Source organism: Sus scrofa, chromosome 12 (genome assembly GCF_054392235.1).
Source record: "Sus scrofa isolate SSC_HxYL_T2T_F1_AM1 chromosome 12, Sscrofa_HxYL_maternal_Yorkshire_Landrace_v2.0, whole genome shotgun sequence".
Lineage (NCBI taxonomy): Eukaryota > Metazoa > Chordata > Mammalia > Artiodactyla > Suidae > Sus > Sus scrofa.
Window position 1 is genome coordinate 47,509,747 of NC_139394.1, and position 21,198 is coordinate 47,530,944.

Here is a 21,198-nt window from a genome sequence, read left to right on the forward strand (position 1 = left end):
CACTGAGATTTTAAGATACGTCTTCTGTGGCAGCTACCATTAATACCTACTGCTTTGAGCCTTCTTTTAAAAAATTTTTTCTATAGTTTGCTTAATATCCTTTTAGTCATTCTAATTCATCCAAATCCTTTCCCACAGAACTACAAACCTCCCCTGAGGTCAGACGCCCAGCCTCCTCATTTGTGTTCTGCCCCCAACTAACCCTTGTGCTTAGTTCTTGTTTTTCTTTTTCTTTTTCAGGCCGCACCTGTGGCATGTGGCTATTCCCAGGCTAGGGGTTGAATGGGAGCTGCCGCTGAGGCCCTACACCACGGCCACGGCCACACAGGATCTGAGCCGCATCTGTGACTTAACAATGTCGCTTGTGGCACTGCCCGATCCTGAATGCACTGAGCCGGGATAGGGATCAAACCCACATCCTCATGGACACTATATTGGGTTCTTAACCTGCTGAGCCACAGCGGGAATGTCCCCTTGTGCCAAACTAATGGGACTTCAGGCTTTTCTCTGCCAGACAGGGAGGCAGGTGGCTGGGTGGGAGGGGAAATAGCTTATCTTTAAGGAGAAGCTGCCTCTGTGGTTAAGAGCTTCACCTTTCCAAATTCAGTCGCTGTATGACTTTGAGGGATTTTCTTAACCCTTCTGAGACTTAGCCTCCTCATCTGAAAAATGGGGTTCATAGTAACCCTAGCTTCCCAGGACTGTTGTGAGCATTAAATGAGGTGGTACTTGTAAAGTGCTCTCAGTGCAAGTTCTGCTGATAAATGCTAGTAATGGTTATAATTAAGATGAAAACGCTCTGGGGAATGACTGCAGTGCCCACGGGCCAGTGATTTTAACGTGGGAGAGCGTCTCCTGCCTTGCTTCGGACGAGAGGCAGCCGTTCCCCACTTCTAGAGACAGCGGGAGGAAGACCACCTTGGACGGGTCTGTCCCAAGGTGTGACAGCCGCAACCTCTCCCGGGACGGGGACCATGTGCCGGGAATCTTCGTTGATCTCCTCAGCATGGCCTGAGCTGGGGCTCCCCAAAGATCCTTGGCTCCTCCCCCTGGAACTCTTCCCTCCCTCCCCCTCGGATTCAGGGGTGGGAAGCTGCTCCTCAATTACCCTTCCTTCCCTTAGAATGGAGGTGGTGCCAATTAACACCATGCCAGGTATTTATTTATTTATTTATTTTTTGTCTTTTTAGGGCCGCGTCTGCGGCATATGGAGGTTCCCAGGCTAGGGGTCTAATCCGAGCTATTGCTGCCAGCCACAGCAACACCAGATCAGCGCCACGACTGTGACATACACCACAGCTTATGGCAACGCTGGATCCTTAACTCACTAAGCAAGGCCAGGGATCAAACCCGAAACCTCATGGTTCCTAGTCGGATGCGTTTCCTCTGCGCCACAATGGGAACTCCCATGCCAGGTATTTATTGAGTACGTACCACATGCCAGGCGCGGTGCTAGGCAATGGATGCTTAGAGTTAACAAATAGGCTTTGCCATGACAGCGTTTATAGGTAAGTGGGAGAGGCAGATGGTGAATGAAAACCCGTGTAATCATACGCTGCAGGCTGGGCTGGAAAGGAAAACATTGGGTCCTGGGAGGGAGAATCTGCTGAGCAGGGCCAGGGATTGAACCTCATGGGTACTAGTCAGGTTTGTACCCTGCCGAGCCACAGCGGGAACTCCCAGTTGGGATTTTATTTTATTTGGAAAGCAGAGGGGGCCTTGAGTGGTTCAGAGCAGGAGACTGACGTGATCAGATCTGTGTTTTAAAGAGGTCACTTTGGAGTTCCCGCTGTGGTGCAACAGAATCAGCAGCGTCTCTGCAGCACCAGGGTGCAGATTCGATCCCTGGCCTGGCACAGTGGGTTAAAGGATCTGGGGTTGTTGCAGCTGCAGCATAGGTTGCAACTGTGGCTCGGGGTGGTCAAAAAAGGAAAAAAAAAAAAAAGATGTCACTTTATCAACCATTTGTTCTGTCATGGGAGATATGACAACTATCCCTTGTCACCTGTCATAGGAAACTATGGTTGGAGGAGCAGAGAGAAGAAGGGAAGGACCATGAGGGAGGATGAGACCTAAGCAGCCAATTTCAGTTACTTTATCTTTTGGTCCCATCTCGGATGATGGGTGTTACCATGGCAACATAAGTGGACAAATGGTTCATGCTTTAAAAAATGTCTGTGTATCAACAGCCATCCATGCAGATCCGTATCAACCCAAATACAAATGTCTCCTCTAGCAAATCTTTTCTCCCTGCACACGAGTGGGCATTTCTCATTTTGGAGCTTTGCTGGTTTCTGTTCACAGAAGAACTGTGTTGTGTGAAGGCAAAGCCATGTTTATGCCTTGAAACTCTTTTCCCACTTAATGCCCACCAGTCTGCATCAGACTGAACCAAACCGAATATGGTTCTGGGATCCACAGAGCTAGAGTGCAAAGCTAAAGAAAGGTTCTTTTATGTGGCTTTTAATCTTTGTGTGTGTGCGTGTGTATGTGTGTGTGTGTGGCCGCAGCTGCGGCATATGGAGGTTCCCCTGCGAGGGGTCCTTTCGGAGCTGTAAGAGCTGACCTACACCACAGCCGCAGCAGTGTGGGATCCGAGCCACGTCTAAGACCTACACCACAGCTCATGGCAATGCCGGATTGTTAACCCACTGAGTGAGGCCAAGGCTCGAACCCACATCCTCATGGATACTAGTAGGGTTTGTTACCACTGAGCCATGACGGGAACTCTGGCTTTTAGTCTTCTTTTATCAGATAGTAAGAAATACCTTCCCGTCCGTCTCCCTGCCCCTGTAGAGTTCATGTTGTCTCTTTGGAGTTTCCATTATGCCTTGAACCAAACATTAAACATCCAGTGGACAGGTATTGTGCTTGGTGCTGGGGACAGAGGGTTGACCAAGACAAAGTCCCCTGTGCATGGACTTATATTGTCACGGTGGTAGATGGATAAGAGTCCCATCAACAAAGAGCCCAGGAAGATGACTCTAGACCGTAATAGGTTCTCGAATGAGCACAGGAGACCCGGCACTAGGAGTAGCTTGGAGGTACAGTGGACCTTCTCTTGTTTGCTCAGGAGTGAAGGCCTCTTGCTCTGTCTACCATGTGTCACCTTCATTCCCTCACCAGGGCCTTCGGACATGCTCTTTCCTCTCTGGAAGGTTCGCCTGCCCTTCCCCATGGTGGTTTCCTTTGGCTCATTTTGGTCTCAACGCAAAGGCCACCTCCTCCGAGAGGGCCCCTCTGACCACCCTACCTGAAGTAGCCTCTCTTTATGCCTTTCATTGTGATCTGCCTCAGCTCGCTAGACATGCCAATCTAGGTCAATCCCCAGCCTGGCACAGTGGGTTAAGGATCCAGCATGGCAGCACGGGTCTTTTGACTGGGGGGCTGCGGGTTTCAGCCATGGTTTGGTCGGGAAAACAGACTCTATGGAGTCCATGTGTGAAGGGTTTCTGTCTGTGGAATTAGAGACACAGTTGTTGGGAAGGCGGCCTGAGTTAAGACTGGGGGTGTGGCCTTAAAAGACCAAAAAAAAAAAAAAAAAAAAAGGCTGGGGGAGCCGTGGGTGAGGATGGGGGCGAGTGAGCGGTTCTCACGCACTCACTGGAGGCCACTGTGAATTTTGAGAAATACTGGAGTCGGTTGTCAACTCTTTCAGTCTGTTGCAACAAGGAAAGTAGTTTTCAAGAGCCTGCCCAGAAGCAGCTGCGAATCTTCAAGAACTTCCAGGAAGCCGAGGTGGGCTAGCTCACCTGCTTACAAGCAGTCATTTGTGGGCCGGTACCTGGAAGTTGCTGCCAATTTACCTGCACCATTGTTTTTTTTCTCCTTTTTTGGCCGCCCCACGGCAGATGGATCCCTGGGCCGGGGATCAGATCTGAGCCACCGTTGCGACCTAAGCTGCCGCTGCTGCCACGCTGGATCCTTAACCCACTGTGCCAGGCTGGGGATTGACCTAGCATCCCAGTGCTCCCAAGGTGCCTCTGATCCTGTCGCACCACAGCGGGAACTCCACCTCCACCATTTTGGACCCGTCTCATGGACAGCCTCCAACTCCGAAACACACAGGGGAGGCGATTCTGGGAAATGAGGTTCTTGGCTTTCCCTTTGTAGGGCGGGCTACGAAAGGGGACGGCGATGAGGCCACGTTGAAAGCACACAACCCAACGTGCCATTATATCACCCGGGTCTGGAAGAGGACTTAACACAGAGCAGGTGCTTTGGTGGTCGTTGAATGATTGAAAGAGTCATCCCTGGTCCTTGGTGAGGCCAGGATTTGAACACTCAGCTGTCTGAATCCAAAAACCCTGAAGTCTCATTCCAATACCAGCTGAACAAGCTATGACCTTGACCCTGGAGCCCAGCTGGAACTGCTGACCAGTAAGTCCCAGACAGGGTCTGGGCTACAGACGGGCCCACAAAGCTGTGCAGTTTAGGGAGGCGGGAGCGCCCGGGAGTTTTTTGAGAGAGTAGGCTGAAGAAGGGGCCTGCAGTCTTCTGTGATCAATCCTCGGAAGCTTCCTGGGGGTGGCGGCATTGTAGAGTGAGAGAGAAACACCGTGGCTGCTCCAGGGCGGCCAGCCCTGGTGATGACAGGGCAGACAGCACATTCCTTGAGGACCTGGGCATTTAGCCAGGAATAACCCTTCTGATGTTAAAAAAATGGCAAGTCTCTTGTTTTACCTTTTAAATTTATGTGAATCTTGCACGTTCCCCTAGAGTGAGTATGATTGCTTTGATATAAAAATAAGACCGATCAGCTCCATTTTGGCTTTTTTTTTTTTTTCAGTGCTGCACCCACGGCATAGGGAAGTTCCCAGGCTAGGGGTCAAATTGAAGCTGGAGATGCTGGCCTACACCACAGCAACATGGGACCTGAGCCACACATGGCAATAGCGGATCCTGAACCCACTGAGCAAGGCCAGCGATTGAACCTGTGTCCTCATGGATGCTGGTCAGATTCTTTTCGGCTGAGCCACAACGGGAGCTCCATCGGCCCCATCTGGGAGTCACACTGATGCTCCAGGTGACGTGTTGGATTTAGTGGAGGGTAGGGGCGGGAGCTGCAGGTATCCCAGGCCCGAGGACCAGCTACTGCGAGGCCTGGTATAAAATGAAAATGTGGGGGTCCCTTTGTTCAAAAATTAGAATTTCAAGAGCAGAGCATTAAACCAAGCACAGGGTTTAATGCTGAGCACAAGCCCTGTGGGACTGGTAACACATTACCACAAACAAAGTGGCTTAAAAAAATACAAATTAGGAGTTCCCATCGTGGCTCAGCAGGTTACCAGCCTATCTAGTAACCACGAAGATGCAGGTTCAATCCCTGGCCTTGCACAGTGGATTAAGGATCCGACCATCCGGTGAGCTGTGGTGTAGCTCGCCGACATGGCTTGGATCCCATGTTGCGGTGGCTGTGGTGTAGGCTGGTGGCTTCAGCTCCTATTTAACCCCTGGCCTGGGAACCTCCATAGGCGGCAGGTATGGGGCCCTAGAAAGAAAATAAAAGAATACAAATTAATGTTCTCATAGTCCTGGATGTCAGAAGCCTGAAATGGGTCTCGCTGGGCTGAAATCCAGTGAGCGGCAGGACCCTGCTTCCTCCTGGGCTCTGATGCGGGGAGGGGTGCGAGGGAGGGTGAGTTTCCTGGCTTGTGACCCCCTCCTCACATTACTTTAACCTCTTGCTTCCACTGTCACATCTCCTACCTCCTCTGTTGTCAGATCTTCGCCACTTTTTTTTTTATTATGACTCCATGAATTTATTACATCTGTAGTTATACAATGATTGTCACAATCCTGTTTTATAGGATTTCCATCCCACACCCCCAGCGCATCCCCCCACCCCCCGCCCTGTCTCCTTTGGAAACCACAAGTATTCCAAAGTCTGTGAGTCAGTCTCTGTTCTGCCAAGAAGTTCATTGTGTCCTTTTTTCAGATTCCACCTGTCAGTGAAAGCATTTGATGTTGGTGTCTCATTGTCTGACTGACTGCACTTAGCATGATCATTTCTAGGTCCACCCATGTTGCCGGTATTTCGTTCCTTTTAACTCCACCTTCTTTTAAGAAGATTGCGTTTAAGATCTACCGTGGATGATCCAGGATAATCTCGGCATTCCTGGCTACGTCTGCAAAGTCCCTCATGCCCTAGAAGGTAAACTCACAGGTTCTGGGGCTTAGGACCTAGTGGTCGGTTTTTTGGTTTTTTTGTTTTTGTCTGCCCAGCAGCACATGGAGCTCCCGGGCCAGGGATCAGATCCGAGCTGCAGTCCCAGCTAAGTAGCAGCTGTGGCAACACTGGATCCTTAACCCACTGTGCCTGGCCGGGGACTGAACCTGCGTCCCAGAGCTCCCAAGACTCTGCAGATCCCGTTGCCCCACAGGGAGAGCTCCCCTAATTATCTTTTGGGCCATTATTCTGCTGCCCACGTGTGCCTTTGAAGTGGGTCTTGCCTGGCTCACAGCTGAATCCTCTGGTTTGAAAGCGGCAGCCTTTGCAGTTCGGAGCGGAAAGGCGAGTGCGACAGACGTGGGAAGGGGAAAGTAGGGGAAAGGCTGCCTCCCTCACCTGGAGCCTCCGTGGTGACCTCAGGGGGAGGAGGCTGTGTCCCATGGCCTCTGGGTGTCCCCCCTGATCAGGATTGCCAGATTTAGCAAATGAAATTGCAAGACACCCAGATATATGATTTGGCCACCCTGTCCCTGTTTCTTAGAGCCACATCATGCTGCCTGCCTCCAGGGCTATGCTCAGCCTTCTGGGCCTTGGTGAGACCCTTACAGTCCTCCCACTGGGGTTACAGGTGTGTGGCTAGGATAAGAGAAGCTGGGATCGAGGGCTCCCAGGCAGGCATGGGGCTCACAGGGGGAGCGCCCCAAGGCGGCTGGAGGAAGAGGCCAGGGTTTGCTGATCTTAAGAAAAAGATCGCTTCCTTACAGGGAGGGCAGAGCATTTCCAAGGTGATTGCTCACGGCCCCCGCCCCCCTCCCGCCAAAGATCCCGTGTCTCAGCCCCGCCTTGACCTTCCAGGGTCACAGGCAGCTGGGAGGTGCAGGATGCAGGGCTCAGGGAATAAACACCACGTCTCACTTCCTTTGCAAACATCGAACATCTGAGAAATGAATTTCCTTTTTTCATATTTTTTTGCTTCTTAGGGCTACAGGTGCAGCACATGGAAGTTCCCAGGGCAGGGGTTGAATTGGAGCTACAGCTGCCGGCCTACACCACAGCCACAGCAATGAGGGAATCTGAGCTGCATCTGTTCCTACACCACAGCTCACGGCAACGGCGAATCCTTAACCCACTGAGCGAGGCCAGGGGTCGAACCCACATCCTCATGGATCCTAGTCCGGTTTGTTACTGCTGAGCCATGGTGGGAACTCCCAGAATTTCCTTTTCTGGGACATATCGTTCCCAGCTATGCAGGCCCCTGGCTGGCCAGGGTCAGACCGAGTGGCAGAGGTCAGAGCAGGAAGCTAGTAGCGTTAAGGCCTCCATATCACACATCAGTCTGAAAGGCTCTGGGCTCTGCGAGGTCGTGGATCTGCCCAAGTTTACCTCCCTGAGACAGGCCACATGGCCCTTGTCCTCCTATTGACAGTGTCCCTGAGAACCCGGGACCCCATGGAGATCATAAGGAGATTGTCATTTCAGGTGCTGAGAATACAAAGAGTGCTGTCACCTCTGTTACACTGTTGGTTGCAGGATGCACCCCAGTTTCAGAGCTGTGAAAGTGGGCAAAGACGGGCATCTTAGAATCAGGGAGAATAGGTACCAGGTTTACTGTCATCAGTGCTCGGGGAACCACGGAATAAATGCTCATAACTATGACCATGATTTGTTTATTTATTGATGACTGATAATGTCTGGGTTTATCTGAAACTTGAGCCGCGTGGCATCACCCTTCTGCTTACCAGTTAAGAAAAAACCAGTTCTCTTGCCACCGAAAAGAAACGCATGGACTTGGAGAACAGACTTGCGGTTGCCTGGGGGAGGAGGAGGCAGTGGGATGGACTGGGAGCTTGGCGTTAGTGGATGCAAACTATTACATTTGGAATAGATAAGCAATGAGATCCTGCCCTGTAGCACAGCGAACTACATCTAGTCCCCTGTGATGGAGCGTGATGGAGGATAATGTGAGAAAAGGAATTATATGCGTATGTGTGACTGGGTCACTTGGCTGTACAGTAGAAAATTGACAGAACACAGTAAACCAACTATAATGGCAAAAATAAAAATCATTAAAAAAAAACAACAACAGAAAGAAAAATCCATTCTAAGTCGGGTGTGTGCTTGGCGGATCTGTGGAGGCTCCCTTCCCATGTCTGGGGGTTGCTGGGCTGTGTGTTTCTCTTCGGGGACCCCCTGCTCTGATTTCCTACTTCTGCTGCCTTCTCCTCGTCTCCCCTCACCCCCTGCCACGAAGATCATTTGTACGTTTTAAAAAGATTGTGATCAAATACCCATAACATTGACCAGTTGCCTTTAGGGTATTTCCCCTGAATTCTTGCTTTTGCTCCCTCTTTCCTCCGCCCTGGGTGGAGTCTACAGAAAGACTTAGTATTTTTCCCCTTGATTCTTCGGATCAGCCACCAGCACAGGCTATGCCCTATAGCACATGGTTACTAAAAAGGTGAAGGTGTCAGAAGTGGTATAGCCCAGCTCAACCCAGCGTTATCTCCAATGCTCTCTCTTTTTCCAGCCTCTGGGACACACCTGCTGCCTCTTGGCCTTGGTTTGCCCCCCAAGGTCTTCCCGAGCTTTCTCTCTCCACCTCCGTCTCAGGCCTTCCCACCTGCTCCTTGTAGGGTTGCCAGACCTCACCTGAGGCACATGGAGGTTCCCGGGCTAGGGGTTGAATTGGAGCTGCAGCTGATGGCCTATGCCACAGCCACACCAGATCCTTAACCCACTGAGTGAGGCTAGGGCTCAAACCCACATCTTCATGGACACTGCGTCGGGTTCTTAACCTGCTGAGCCACCATGGGAACTCCCATATTCCTGACTTGATTGGTCGGGGCTATTTGGCTCTCCCTTCCTCATCCCCCAGCGCTCACCTTTCACAGGTGTTCGCTATGCAAAGACCCGCCCCAAGAGAGCTTATTTCCCCAGCCGGGGAGCAAGCCGCCCAGTGGTCAGAGCTTTGTTGGCTGATGGTAGCTTCAGACGCGGCTCGACTGACTGTCGTCTCTACCCTTGCGGAGTTCAGGTTCTGCAGCCAGTGTCGGACGTGGGCAAAGCCAAGCGCTGTGCAGGGACTGGCATGCTCTGCTGAGGGGGAGCTTGGAACCTTCCAGAGCAGAGAAGGAGGGTCCTGACCCAGCTAAGGCTGGACGCTGTAGGTGGTTATGGCTGAGTTCCCGTTCTTCCGCCTGCTCCCTAATATCTCTTTGGGAATCACACCTCCTGCTCTCACTCATTTGCTTGGAGGTAGCTGACCCCATGCTCCAGCTCCTGGGATGGGCACATGCCCCAGGGTGCTCTAGCCGCCCAGAACATTCCTGACCACAGTGCCTGCTTCAGGGATGGACGTGGGACTCAATCCAGGCCTATGAAAGCAGCCCTGGGCCTTGTTCTGGGAACGACTGGGTCAGAGACGCTCTTACACCTGGTGTTTGTGAGGCTGGAGATGCTGGTGGTTATCTGGTTACTAGATGGAGCAAACTTGCTGGAGAATGAGGACGAATTGCAGGAAACCAGCCTTGGGAGCCGGAGAGCAACGACTGGATACCAGGTAGGAGAGCCCCAAATGTCCCTTTTCTGCATAATGAAGCTCGAGACTGGCTTTTGTGGACTCTGAAAACCTTGATTAACCATCATGGAAGGCTTCAGGGTTGGGGGTGGGAATGACCATTGAGTAGGGCTTTGAAGAATAAGTAGGAGTTTTTAAGCAGCAAAGGTGAAGAGTGCATTCCAGGCCGAGTGGGTAGCATGTGAGAAGGGGAGCGTGGTGGGAAGGCAGGAGGCTGGAGATGTGGGTGGCACCTGGATGACAGAAAGCCTCCAGTGTCATCCTCAGTCATTTAGACGGGGTACTGGAACCGGCTCTTCTATGGGGGATTTTCTCTCATGGGTTTATGTGTCCCCAAACTGCAGATGGAAGACCTCGATCTGGGAAGTGTTGGCAGATGGTTTGCAGTTCAGTGGCCCCACTGGAAGGACCACACAGATCATGGGACTAAGCCCTCAGGGACCAGGGGAAAGGTTTGCCCGGCAGCCACAGGACCCATAGGTCAGACAATGGGACAAGGAGCTGCCTTTGACCTGGCATGTGCTCAATCCCAGCTCCCCTTCCGGTTTAGGTTTCTGAGAGCATGGAGGGTGAGCAATTCCTGGCAATGTGGCTAGCCTGGGGGTTCTCAATCTGGCTGCCCTGGAGACCCCTCCTGGGAGCTGGGGTTAAAACTACAGGCGCAGGATCAGCACAGACCTAATGTTGGTCGGGTTCAAAGCCTTTCACGTGATTTTAATGGACATCAGGGCTTAAGAGCCATTGCCTTAGGGCAGTGGTTCTCAATCACTGATGAGATTAAGGGACAATTAAGATAGTAGGGGAGGGAGTTCCCCATTGTGGCTCAGTGGGTTAAGAACCAGACTAGTCTCCATGAGGATGTGGGTTCGATCCTTGGCCTTGCCCAGTGGGTTGGGGATCTGGCGTTGCTGCAAGCTGCAGATGTGGCTCAGATCCTGTGTTGCTGTGGTGTAGGCTGCCAGCTGCATCTCAGGTTTGACTCCTTGCCTGGGAACTTCCATATGCTGCAGGTGTGGCTGTGAAAAAAAAGCAAACACAAAAACGAGAGAGAGTAGGGGAGAGAAATCACACTCCCTGGGTTTCATTGAGTGACTAAGCCCTGTGTTGTGTATTTGGCAACCAGTGTCTTGCTTAATCCTCCAGTAGTTTGATGGTGATAGCCCCACTTTACAGAGGTGCTCACAGAGGCTTAGAGAGGTGTTGCAAACTGCCAAGCCCAAGCAGCTAGACTGCAGAGGAGCTGGGTTTTGAACCCAGGTGTTGGTGACTCTGCACGCACGTGCTCCTTCCTGCTTGCCCCCTGGCAACCTGAGTCGTTGTCCAGTCCATGTGGGCCGGCCCCACCTCGGCGAAGCCGCTATTCCATAAATGAGTGTCCTGGTTCTTGTGAACCAGGAACAGAGAAGGAGGCTGTACTTGGGGACTGAGTCTACGTCCCCCCTGCAATACCGAGAAGCCTGGGCCAGCTCACTGTGCCTCTTTGGGCCACTGTATTAGAGTTTTCCAGAGAAACAGAAGCAATGGGGTGTGTGTGTGTGTCAAGTGCTTTATTATAAGGAGTTGGCTCATGTGATTATGGAGGCTGACAGGTCCTATGATCTGCAGGTGCATCTGCAGGCTGGAGACCCCAGAGAGCTGACCATAGAGTCCATTCTGAGCCCGAAGATCAGATAGTGGGGCAGCTTCCCTGAGAAAACCGGGAGGCTGGAGGCCCAGGAAGAGCTCATGTTTCAGTTTGACTTCCAGGGAAAAGCCACTGTCCCAGTTTGATGGCACTGAGGCAGGAGGGATTCCTCCTTACGCCCATGGTGTCAGGCTTTTTGTGCCATTTAGGTCTTCAACTGATTGGACACGGCCCACCACATTGGGAAAGGCAGCCGGCTTTCCTCAGCCCACATATCCAACTGTTCATCTCACTCAAAAATGCCATTCACAGAAACACCCAGAATAACATTTGACCAAAGTCTGGGCACCCCTTGGGGCAGTCAAGTTGACACCTAAAATAAAGTCATTTAGGGAAAAGCCGAGAAGGTTGGTAAGCTGGCAGCCGGTCAGCGGAGGGGTGTGAGTCTTTTAACTGCTCCTGGGCTGGCACAGGTGGTCCTGGGGGAGGCACGGGAAGGTATTTTCCTCGGCTGGAAGCAGTTTGAGTTTCTTGCTGGCCATGGCTGCTCTCACAGGCACTATTAACTGGCTCGCTATTCTGTGCTTGGCTTGGCTGGTTCTCTTGGGCCCCAGGTCAGGAGTGAAACGAGGCCCAGACCAGGCTGGCCAGTGGGGGAGGTGAGCGACGGTCTGCTTGCCCTTGGCTCCCTTCCTGGGCTGAGTGTGGCAGGAGACAGCATGGGAGCTGGGCCTGAATCCTCCTCCTTCAGAGCTTCCTGGCTGGAGGATAGTCTCACCCTGCCCAGGGGGCTCCCACCCCGGCCGGGAACATTGGACTGGGGTCCAGTGTGTCAAGAAGGCAGGAGGATACCTGGTCCAGGAAGAGGCCTAGTCATTCCTGGGAATTGTCTGGGGGGTGACCTCTGCCGTCCGGGGTGGCTTGTGGGGGGATTAAGGACCCTTCTGTGCCCTTTGAGTCTAGAAGCTGCCATTTCTTGCCTTTTGCTGCTACTATCTTTCTGAAGCTTTTCTGCTCATCCATAAGTGCCACTGTGACATTCAGTCTTTCTAAGGAGAGAGGTCTTTTGTGAACCCAGACCCGTGGGTCCCTTATGCTTGTTCTCCCATGCTCACTGGGTTGGACATAGTTGGGTTTCTCCAGAGCTGGGTCGGTGAAGAGGAGAAAGAGGAGAAGTGGGTTGTGGGGCTCCCCCTCCAGATAGAAGGTGCTCCCGTGACAGAGAAGGAACCACAGGGTTGGGCTGTGAAAGGCCTCGGGGTCCCTGTGAGGGGGCTGGCTGTCCTCTAGAGGACCCCTTAGAAGGGCCACATCCTCTAGAGGGCCCTTAGAAGGGGGAAGGGGCAGAGGGAACGTGTGGGGGGGAATAAGGAGGCCTATGGGGGAGGGGCTGCTGCCATACTGTCATACCCTTGACAGCATCCCCACCCCTGCTGGGCTCAAATATGATAAGCACATGAGCCGTTGGTGGGCGGCCTTCTCAGGAGAGCAGGTGTTATGTCTTAAATGGCTTTCACACTAAAACATTGAAAAGAAGGAAAAAGGTGGGGCTCGTCAATGCGTAAAGAGAATAGTTTGCAAAAGCATTGGCATGCCTGGTGTTTGAGGAAGTGGCGTGCTGGGGTGCTTTCAGAGGGGTTGGCGTGCCCGGTGGCTGAGGAGGTGGGGCACGTGCAGGGGCCGGGCGCAGAGAAGGCAGCTGGTGTGGTTGGGAGATGGGTTACCTTGAGCAAATCAGTTAGCAAGTTGAGGCTAATGGGAAGAGAAGTGATTTGCAAACAATGAGAGGGGGAGGTCTAGAAGGAACCTTGAGGTGCTGGATAGGTCTGACCTCACTAACATATGCATATTTATGCACACATTAACACCATGAATTTCATTGGTGTATGCAGATTTATGCAAATACATATCATTATACATGTTAGCTCCTCACTTGTGTACCTGCATACATTTCTCAGTTTGTAGAGGGCCTGGAAGCACTAGCAGTCGAGTCGTGATGAGCACACCAAGCTCCCAGATCTGGGTTTCTAATCCCCATTCTCCACTGAGAGGAGCCAGGGCTTCTTGGAGAAGTGGCTGCTTCCAGAGATGGAGCAGGGAAAGGACGAGATGAGTCTGGAACACTGTGTGCCAGAAAGGAAGGAGGTGCTCAAAGAATGGTGACATAAAGGACGTGGGGGTCAGCCAGAAGGGAATCTTATTGATCAAATCTGGGCAATTGGAGCATCAGTGTTAATGGCAATAACAGATAGAACTCATTGAATGAAAGAGGAATCCATGAAACTGTAATGATACAGTTAAGCACACGAATAAATTAATAGGAGAGAAGGGTAAGCTCTTTCTTGCAAGTGATTGTCAATCAATAAATGTAGATGGAGGGAGTTCGCGCTGTGGCTCAGTGGAAACGAATCTGACGAGGAACCATGAGGTTGGGTGTTCGATTCTTGGCCTCCAACAGTGGGTTAAGGATCTGCCTTTGCTGTGAGCTGTGGTGTAGGTCACAGATACAGCTCGGATCTGGGTGGCTGTGGTGTAGGCAGGCAGCTGTAGCTTCTATTCAACCCCTACCCTGGGCACCTCCATATGCCACAGGTGTGGCCTTAAAAAGGGGGGAAAAAAAGAAAGACACTCAAGAAGGAGGAAATATTGCAGTTTGAAGAACAGAGAGACATGAACTAAACTCAGGGTGTATTCCTAGGTTGGATCCTGGACCAGGAAGGAAAAGGAAACATTGGGACAACTGGTGGCATTTGATTGGCATGTGGGTGGGGTGGTGGTGCTGTGCCAGTGTTTGGTTTCCTGATCTGAGGTCATCTTGGAGAATGTCCTTGTTTTCAGGAAATAAACTCTGGCGTATTGAGAAGTCCTGAGACATCATATCTGCCTCTAGCCCGAAAATATTTCCGACAAACTCTAATGATTGAGGAGAGTGGGTGTGTAAAGGAAGATTGTGGGCACACGATCGTGCAATGAAGCGAATGCGGAAGACCCTTTGACAGTTGGGAAACCTGGTTCTTTGGATTTTTCTTACAACTTGCCTGCAAATTGGATATGATTTCAAAAGACATTATTTTAAAAAAGTAAACCCGCTCCTCGCCCAGCCCATCCGCAGGGAACTGGAGAACGCTTTCGAGCATTTCTTCCCAGTTTGTGTGGACTTCGAGGGAGTTAAAACCGTGTTCTATATACAGTTTTAGAGTCTACGGTATCATTTAACATGGTAACATAAACATTGCCCTGTGTTTATTAGAAAGGCTCCGTAAACCTTGTTTTTAATGGCCACATAATGCCCCACTGAGAGGTTGTATCGAAACTTAGCATTCTAACTCCTGTTGGACAGTTTTCAGGTCATTTTCCTTTTTAAAAAATCACAACACATACTGCAATCACTACCTTTGGTAAGAAAGCTTTTTGTGTTTGTCTTAGGGTAGATTTCCAGAGATGGAATGATGAGAGGATGGGAGTGTTTTACAGTGATGGGTACACGCACACCGCCACGTTGCTTTGCAAAAGCATTTAGTGATGTAATTGATAATTCCCAACAGCAGCACGTGCCTGTCTCCCCACACCGTCGCCAGCATCTTCACATTCTTCTGTTGTTAGGTGAAGAGCCATGGCTTGATGCTTCAGTGTGGGTTCCTCTGATTTCCAGAGAGGTGGCAAATTTTCCTGGTGGTTGGTTCTTGACTGACGTCACCGTGCTTTTCTTTGGCTCTTCTAGACTGGATGCTTCTCCAAGGACTGGGTCCAAGTGACCTTTGTGCCTTGGGTAGGGCCCTCCTCCTAGAACCGCTAGCCCCTTGTGTACATGTCTGGGTCTTGCTGGAACCTTGTGTCTTCAAAGCTGCTCCTGTGCCTGGCTGACTTTCTTCTCCTCAGGGACTGTTGGGAGAGCCGGGACTGGCTGGCTCAGCCCGAGCCATTTCCCAATTAGTCCTGGTTTGTTCCAGCTCCCAGGCCTGGGAGCAACTCTCACCCACTTTGATTTCGTTAAGACTTTTCCCCTCCTTTACCATTTTTGAAAAATAAAAATATGATGATGGAGGGTTCTTTTCCTCCTGAGTATAAACGCAGTAGAGAATCACTATAAAAATTCAGATGTTCCTGGAGTTCCTGTCGTGGCTCAGCAGTAATGAGCCCCACTAGTATCCATGAGGACACAGGTTCGATCCCTGGCCTTGCTCAGTGGGTTAAGGATCTGGTGTTGCTATGAACTATGGTGTAGGTCACAGACTCGGCTTGGATCTGGCATCACTGTGGCTGTGGGGTAGGCTGGCAGCTGTAGCTCCGATTTGACCCCTAGCCTGAGAACCTCCATAACCTGGGGTTGTGACCCTAAAAAGATAACAAACAAACAAACAAATTCAGATGTTCCATAAAGATGTAAAAAAGATGATTACCTTTGGAGTTCCCTTGTGGTGCAGTGGGTTAAGGATCCGGTGTTGTCACTGCAGCCCCTTGGGTTGCTGCTGTAGCGTGGGTTCAATCCCTGGCCCGGGAGCTTCCATATGGCACTGGTGCAACCAAAAAAAAGGCTACCTACACCGTCCAGACTCATAATCCAGAGCAAACTGGCATTAACATTTGGAATTTTTAAAATGAGTTTTTCCTATGTACGTAGGTATAGACTAATTTTTTACGAAAATGGGCTCACTTTTCAACATTCGGTTAAAAATCTCTTAAAGTTTATTTTTAAAAACTGGCAGTAGATTTCAGCTTTACACATGCAATTTGCATTCAGTACTTTTTTTTGGGTAACACAAACAGGATCATGGCCAAGCATCTCCTCACTTTCGCGTTAAATTTCTATTTGTAATGTGCAGCATTCCTGAACTGTGGTAGGGAACTGTGCTTATGATTTGCATGGGTACGTATGTAGGTAAGAAAACATGGTTTAACCCATACGCTCTTTTGCCATTTTTTAAAGTTTTATTCAAGTATTGTTGATTGACAATGCCGTGATAATTTCTGCTGTACGACAAAGTGATTCAGTCACACAGGTGCACACATCCATTCTCATCCAGATTCTTTTCCCATATAGGTTATCACGGACTGTTGGGTAGCAGTCCCTGTGCTCTGCAGCAGGTCTTAAGCTCCAAAGATATGTTCTGAAAAAGGAAGAAAGTTGGGGGTAATACGTCAGGTCCTATGTAGTCTTAAAAACCTTTAGGGATCAGCGTCTGATCACCAATCACCACTGTTGTTTTTTGTTTTGTTTTGTTTTTGGTCTTTTTGCCATTTCTGGGGCCGCTCCTGCGGCACATGGAGATTCCCAGGCTGGGGGTCTAATTGGAGCTGTAGATGCTGGCCTACGCCAGCGCCACAGCAACGCGGGATCCGAGCCACGTCTGCGACCTACACCACAGCTCACGCCAACATCTGATCCTTAACCCTCTGAGCAAGGCCAGGGATTGAACCCACAACCTCATGGTTCCTAGTCAGATTCGTTAACCACCGTGCCACGACGGGAACTCCACCACTATGTTGTATTGATTAACAATCCATTTACCTAAGAACCTGCATATGGCCAGAGCTATCCACTTCATTTGTAGAAGGATTATTTTTTTACTGTAATGGTAGGTTTTGATTCATCGGAACATGAGCACATATTAACAAAGCATCACCGATAACGCTTTTCAACTTGCTCGAGGTTATGAATTGCAGGTAAAACGAAGCAGCAGCTCCCACTGACACAGGGAGCCACAGGTCACCCACTGTCTCTCCAATAAGCTTGGGACCCTCAAACCAAGGAACGGTGGCCACGAGGAGACTGATGACAAAGGACCACCAGGCAATATTTATCTTAGTTCAGGCTGGAATCTGTACTTAAGGAATGGGTGATTGTATTTGAAGAAGTACAAGCTGTAAGCAGTGAGAATGGCTCCTCAGAGCTCACAGTAGAATTACAGTCTGTCAGGTAAAAATTAAAGTATGAAATAGCGTCATTCATTTAGGAGATTGTCCTGACGGCCAGTACAAGGATAGCAACTTCCTCTTCTTCTTCTTCTTTTTTTTTTTTTTTTTTAATGTCTTTTAGGACCACACCCAAGGCATGAAAAGGCATATGACGGTTCCCAGGCTAGGGGTGGAATCGGAGCTGTAGCTGCTGGCCTACACCACAGCCACAGCCACACCAGATCCGAGCTGCATCTGTGACCTACACCACAGCTCATGGCAACGCCAGATCCCTAACCCACTGAGCAAGGCCAGGGCTCTTGCGGCCTCATGGATGCTAGTTGAGTTTGTTTCCGCTGAGCCATGACAGGAACTCCAAGGGCAGAAACTTGTGATTGAGAGATGTGGCTTCTATCAGTCATCAACTTCTAATGCTGGCTTCTAAAGGACATTGGTGAGGCCAAAAGTTCTGGGTGTTTAGGTTTGGATTGCTGGATCTCCAAAGCATAAGAACTGAAATCAAACTACTCTTACCATAAATAAACAGACTAAGTTTTGGCACATACAGAAGCTTGGGATTTTAGAGAAATTCAGGTCGTAATTTGAACAAACTTCTGAAAACTGGAGAATGAAAAAAAAAAAAAACCCTGTTAATAAAGAAAACAACCTGAGAAAATAGGCTTTTAGACTTTAATAAATCTAATTTCAGCATCCCTGAAGTAGGATATAACGGATATATTTATCAAAAGTTGAAGATTGATGGATGATAGTGAAATATAAAATAGTCCAGGGGGTTCCCTGGTGGCCGAGTGGTTAAGGATCTGGTGTTGTCTTGCTGTGGCTCTGGTTTGGTTCCTGGCTTAGGAACTTACGCATGCAGTGGGATTGGCCAAAAAAAAAATTCCGTAGTTTTCTCCCCCTCATTCCTTGTGTGAAGATATTTATTAATCTTTTCCTGTGTATGCTCCAGTGAAGCCAAAAGCTACCATCTGAGAGTTTGAGACCAAACTAACCAGAGCTGAGAGCTGGGACCACACAGGCCAGATCTATGAAGGAGGAGCAGACACATTTTATTGTCAAATGTCAGACGCTGGGCTTAAACACACATGAGAAAGCCCTGCTTCATTTGACGGCTCCCCCCTGCCTTTCCCATCTTTCTTGGCTGATTGTTGTCTTTTTATTTTATTTTGTTTTATAGCCTCTAATTATCTTCTTACTGATTGCTTTTCACTTTGGATTGGCACAGATGTGGGTCCAACCTGGGCTGTGTCCTGCCTGTAGGACTTTCTCTGCAGACATCCTTGGTGGGCTCATCCGCAGATGGCAGGGGCACTGCGGGTCATCAGAGGGACTTCACTGTGGCCAACGGGACTACAGTCTGATTTTGTAGCTTGGGTGCATCGGCGGGTTTTTCTCCCGGAAGGACATCTTGCTCCAGTGCTGTTAGTGCAAAGTAATGGAAGCCCATGCTTTCAGGGTGTTGAGCATTCTGCTCAGCGCCCCTGGAGGCAGTGTTTCAGTTCCTCCTATGAGGAAGGTGCCAGTATTCGTGTTATGCCCACCTTCCAGACTGAGAAAGAGCCTCACAGGGGTTGATTTCCCTAGAGGTGCATGGTCGTCAGTGTAGACTTGGGACTTGGGCCGAGGCTGGTCTGCACGTGGGAACCACTGAGCCAGGCCACCTTTCCTTCTGCCTGCAGTGGCACTTGGGTGTGAGCTTTTTCACATTGCCTGAATAGCATCTCACACACAGACACTCATGCGCACACACACACACAGGCGTACATGCTATCTTTCTTTTTTTTTTTTTTTTTTGTCTTTTTGCTATTTCTTGGGCCGCTCCCATGGCATATGGAGGTTCCCAGGCTAGGGGTCGAATCGGAGCTGTAGCCACCAGCCTACGCCAGAGCCACAGCAAGGGCAGGGACCGAACCCGCAACCTGATGGTTCCTAGTCGGATTCGTTAACCACCGTGCCATGATGGGAACTCCACACGCTATCTTTCTTTCAACCCTACAACCTGTTGGCCACCTGCCCAATCTCTCACTCACCACCCATATTTCTTTTTCTTTCTTTCTTTTTTTTTTTGTCTTTTTGCCTTTTCTAGGGCCGCTCCTGCAGCATAATGGAGGTTCCCAGGCTAGGGGTCCAATCAGGGCTGCAGCCGCCAGCCTACACCAGAGCCACAGCAACGCCGGCTCCGAGCCGCGTCTGCAACCTACACCACAGCTCACGGCAACGCCGGATCCTTAACCCACTGAGCAAGTCCAGGGATCGAACCTGCAACCTCATGGTTCCTAGTCAGATTTGTTAACCACTGAGCCACGACGGGAACACCCATATTTCTCTTTTAGCCTGACATGATGTCTCTCTCCCCTTCCACAGTGTCTCTCTCCTTGTCCCCTTCCCTGCAATCATTTTTTCCCTCTTCCCTCTTACCCCTCCCAGTGTCCCTTTGTCACTCCTTCTCCAACCTCTCTCACCTCCCCACAATCTCTCACTGTCTCTCGCATCCCTTGTCTCTCTCTGTCTCTGTTACCTGCCAACAATTCCTCTCCCTTCTGTCTCTCATATACACACATATCCACCTACCAACACCCACAGAATCTCTCTCTGTCACACTCGCACTCACACACAGAGTCCTGGGCATTTTTATCACACCGGAGTAACACTGTGTGTTCATGCTGTTGTGTAACCTGCTTTTCCCACGGACGCCAAGAAAGGCTAAGAAGAGTGAACTAGCTTCTCTCCCATCCTGACCCATCTGAGCAGAGCCCCTGGGCCTCCAATTCCTCAGTGGAGCCTGGAGCCCGAAGCCCGAGTCATAGTGGAAAGGTCTAGAATGCAGGCTCTGTGGTGACTGAGCCTGGCTCTCGCTCCTGGGAGCCCCAAGTGGTGCTGGGGACTCACTGATGCAGCCTCAGATGGGGTGCCGTGAATGGCTCTCCCAGCCCCTTCTCTGCAGTTTCTTCATTTCTATGGAAAGATTTCAACCACGGGCTTCTTGGGGCTTGGTTTTCCTCTCCCTGGAGCCGATTTTCCTCCAATTAGTATGGGAATGAAAATCATTGTAGAAAATGAGCAAAGCAAAGGGGAAACCCCCCCCAAAGCACCCATGGCCCACAGCGGCTGCCACCCGTTCATCTCCAACCGCTGCTTGCTAGTCCTCCACCAGCTGTTCCTATGGTTGCTGCGTCCGAGTTCCATCATCTACATCATGCTTGTGGTGCAGAGAGATTTTAATGAACCTCTGGAATATTTACGTGCATATATTCTTAGAAGTGGAATTCTTAGGATTCTTCTTGGAAAGTAGAATGACTGCAGTTGAGGTTTTTAAGAATCTTCCACCACATGTGACGCTTTGTTTTTGCATTTTAAAAAGGCAAGCTTCATTTTCCAGAAGGGCGACTGTTGGGCAAAACAAGAAAAGGTTATACGTTGTGTGGTTTGTGATTTTCACAAGGGTGAACCATCGTGTGGACCAATCACAACCTGAAGGGTGATGATGCCGCTGGTATTTCACCAGCACATCTGTACCTGCTGTGTTTGTAGCTCTTACGCCTGGCCTGATAGACACGTATATACACCATACACACACACGGCAGTCAGGTAGAATCTGCTTGTATTTGTATTATTTTGTAAAAATTAGTGGAATAGAGTTGACCTAGAAAGTTGTGTTAGTTTCAGGAGTATAGCGAAGTAAATCAGCTAAACATGGATGCGTTCCTTCTCCCATGTGAGTTACTACCCAGTATTGAGTAGGTTACGCTGTGCTCTACAGGAGGTCCTTGTTACCCATCTATTTTATAAGTACTAGTGGGTATATGTCAATCCCAACCCCTTAATTTATCCCTCCTGCCCCACATTTCCCCTTTGGTAACCATGAATTCGGTTTGGAAACCTTTTTTTTTTTTTTTTTTTTTTGGCCTT

The 21,198-nt window shown here is 50.0% G+C and overlaps 1 long non-coding RNA gene across 1 annotated transcript in view; it reads left to right on the plus strand.

The window, feature by feature from the left end:
• Positions 1 to 9,127: 9,127 nt before the first annotated feature.
• LOC146398262 (uncharacterized) overlaps positions 9,128 to 21,198 on the plus strand; it is a 150,935-nt gene continuing 138,864 nt past the window's right edge. Inside the window, exon 1 of the long non-coding RNA XR_014821463.1 lies at positions 9,128 to 9,731. This is a non-coding gene — a long non-coding RNA (uncharacterized LOC146398262). The remainder of the gene's footprint in view (positions 9,732 to 21,198) is intronic.